Genomic DNA, 3,631 nt, shown 5'->3' on the forward strand with positions numbered 1-3,631 from the left:
CAGACTGACAGCCTTAATGACGTAACTAGGAAGGGCTGCCATTTGTATTACTATGATGGGGCTATTTTATTTTGGTGTGGCACCCACTGAATTCTCTCCTTAGCTCCATGCTCACGCAAGCCATTCTCCGCAAAAAACAAGTCACGATTAGATAATAATATGGTATAGCATAAATACTCTTAGGGGTACTTCAAACACAGCGAGATCGCTGATGCGTCACCAATTTTGTGACACAACAGCGATCTCGCTGTGTGTGGCACGCATCAGCGACCGCCCCCCCCGCGCGCTTAGTTACCCGCTGTTTACATTGGATACCAGCTCCCAGCGCAAGCACGCTAGTATCCAGTGTACACAGCAGGTAACTAAGCGACGCGCGCCCTTAGTTACCCGCGTCCTCGCTGGTCCTGATCGCTGGTGAGATCTGCATGTTTGGCAGCTCACCAGCGATGATGTAGCGACGCACCAACGATCCTGACCAGGTCGTAACGCTGTTGGGATCGCTGGTGCGTCGTTTAGTGTAACGGGACCCTTAGGGAAAACCGCCCAACATGTGGTTGTCACCTCAATAAAACAATAATGTCAAGATACGGTACATCTCATGGAGGGACTGTAAGGGTACCGTTACACTAAAACCCTCCATCTCACATAGCGAGATCGCTAGCGCGTCACCGATTTTGTGACGCAACGGCGATCTCGCCTGCGATCTCACTACATGTGACACGTAGCGGTGATCGCCCCCCCCCCCGCTGGATATTGCTGATCGTGCTGTAATGTTCTGGGCCATTTTTTCATCGTCAGCGTCCCGCTGGCCAGCATGCATCGCTGTGTTTGATGCCAACGAGCGACCTCGTTGGCGACACAGAACTCATGGATGCAGGCGTGAGTCTTCAGAATAGCTGCTGTGTGACAAGGTCCCAACGACCGCCGAGGTCGTTATATGGATCGCCGGATCGTTGCTGCGTCGCTGAAGAGATCTGCCTGTTTGACAGCTTACTAGGGACCATTTAGCGACGCACCAGCGATCCCGACAGGTTTTGTGACTCAATAGCGATCTCGCTATGTGTGACGCATTAGTGTCCCCAACGGCGTCGCACGTACGTCGTGACGTCACAATGTTCTGGTGGGCGTCGTTGATGTGGCGTGGTGCCCATAGCTGTGAAAAGATGGCGGCTAGGAGGCGTTGTTCACCATGGGGGGATGCTGAGGTTCGTTTTTTGGTGAGGGAGATAGATGCACATGACTATGTTTGTGATGCATTCCATGAGCATCCCATGCACCACAAACGGGCAGTGCTGAGGAGGATCCGGAGAGGCCTAGCCTGCAGATTCGGTGTGGAGCGCTCCACCTCCCAGATCCGGAAGAAGCTGGCGGACCTGCGCTACCGATCTAGTGAGCGCATCGCCAGCATCCGGGCTCAAAATCAAAGGGAACGTGGTGAGTGTTGTTGAGCAGATCTAGAGAGGTTCTGTTTCATTGGTTATCACCGCCCTGGGGTGCCTGTCCCGCTTCATGCTCTGACGTCCTCTACTCTCCCCGCCATGCTCCATAGCATAACACATAACAGTAGCGAACGCTTAATTTGTCATTGTAAATTTGTTTACTGTTAACGATATCTATTTCTTTGTATGTAACCCCTTCTCATGTACAGCACCATGGAAAAAATGGCGCTATATAAATAAATAATAATAATAATTTAAAGTAGCCAAAAGCCATAATCAACTAAGTTAGTTGAAAGAGTATTCCACTTAATAGAATTTTTTTCCTATCCCTAGGACCACCATCTTCAGCAGCACCACCATCTCCAGCTGCTACCCCTTCGACTGCTGCAACCCCTTCTCCAGCTTCTACCCCACCTCCACGTGTGTCATCTACATCATCCCCCACAATGGGATTCTCTCCAGCGTCACTCCGTGACATTCGTGCAGGCTCGCCTTCCGGTAACTGAAGCCCATAATATAAGCTCCCTACAAGTTGGAAAGGATACTTGGGTGTAAAAAGGATGGAGGGCTGTCGTGTAATTTTAAGTTTTGTGTGCTTCCCTAGCCGGTGGTGCCACAGGATACGGGTGGGTTGTCAGCTCCTCATCAGAGGAAACAGAGGCGCCCCAAAACCGTAAGTGTTAAACAACAAACATGTACCTTTGTTGCAACAGAATTAGCCTGGTTAACTTTTACCATTCCCTCAACAGAAAACCCTACCTTACAGGACCTGCTGGCATCACACAGGCGGATGATGGCAGCTGTGCACGAACATGGAGTGATGCTGGAGAGGTATGTGGTGGCCCAACAGCAGGGTGGCAGCCAATAAGATTTTTTTTGTTATTTTTTAGTTTATTTTGTTAAATTTTTCAAAATATATATTTCTAGTTTATATCCGCTGCTGTGTCGACTTATTTGAAAACCTTAAAAAAAACTTAAAAAAAAAAAAAAAAAAACCTTCGAATATACATTTAAATAAAAAAAAAAAAAAAAAAATTAAAAAAAATTAAAATAAACTAATAAATACAGACCCATTATATCTGGGCATTTGTACCAGGAATACTTCCCTGATGGCGGCCCTGACCAGATTTCCACCCAGTCCATTACCCCACCTTAGTAGGCCAGCTAATAACTGTATGCAGAATTGATTAAAGCAGGCCACAAGTTTGAAGCAAAATAACATCACTCGAACTACAATTGTTGATAATATGAGTCTGAATTGTTAAATCGTTGCCTGGGCGGAGTAAAAAAATTGGGAAGCCTGAGGTAACATGGGATACTGTGGGGGCCCAAGGGTCAGGTTTTGCAGAGGCTCAATCATCCTCCTCGGTGTGCTGTCAAGAGGCTCTTGCATATGTGTCCATAAGTACTGTGAACACGGATTTCGCTCGAACACAGCAGATGTGTCAGCCAGTTTCCCCGCTGCCGCTTTATTTAATGCCTCTTACATTACCCTTTCGGCATGCATCCTTTGGGTTTCATCCAGCGTACGAAGTCTGTCAACCACAAACTGTGCAAAGCCGCTAATGGCAGGTTTGCTCTGCTGTTTTAAGATTTTCTTTGCCAAATCGAGGAAATCAGGTGAAAGCGAGGTGTTGGCCTTTCTTTTGCGACATGATGATGAGAGTCGCCGAGGTATAGTAGAAGGTGAAGCTTCACTAGCCTCCTCAGTATTGATTGACAATACTGGCGATGTCATCACTGCCACATGTTGGTGTTGACAAAGCTTGACAACACTCCTACGTGAACAGAAAATGCATGTTAAAGGAAAAACCAAAACTTATTGTACATCATACAGCAACACCCAAATACAGTAATGCATTTGCATTGGATATCATGAGCAGCAGTCACAAGCGTACACGTGCACTGGAAACAAATGTGAGGGCGGGACTCAGGGCCGGACTGACCATCTGGCAATTCTGGCAAATGCCAGAAGGGCCTGTCTGGTCATGGGCTGCCTTGTCTGCTACGTTGTTAGCAGAATCGGTGTTCTCAAGACACCCATACTATGTCACTTACCCCAGCAGGCCATAGGTATCAATAGAAATATTGGTCTTGTAGTAAATCTTGCTTTCCTCTATCCAGGGTAATATTCATAGTAATAAATCCCATCTGGTGTTTGGGGACGGGGACAGCATGGGCCTGTGTGATTT

General features: G+C 47.4%; 1 long non-coding RNA gene across 1 annotated transcript; it reads left to right on the forward strand.

Annotated features, from left to right (window-relative positions):
* Positions 1-1,438: 1,438 nt before the first annotated feature.
* On the forward strand, positions 1,439-2,357 carry LOC141083159 (uncharacterized). Its single transcript, XR_012230653.1, has 3 exons — positions 1,439-1,937; positions 2,044-2,112; positions 2,189-2,357. It is a non-coding gene; the product is annotated as an uncharacterized lncRNA (long non-coding RNA).
* The last annotated feature ends 1,274 nt before the right edge of the window (positions 2,358-3,631 follow it).

Source organism: Dendrobates tinctorius, unplaced genomic scaffold (genome assembly GCF_039654945.1).
Source record: "Dendrobates tinctorius isolate UK_male_01 unplaced genomic scaffold, ASM3965494v1 ptg000020l, whole genome shotgun sequence".
Taxonomy (NCBI): domain Eukaryota; kingdom Metazoa; phylum Chordata; class Amphibia; order Anura; family Dendrobatidae; genus Dendrobates; species Dendrobates tinctorius.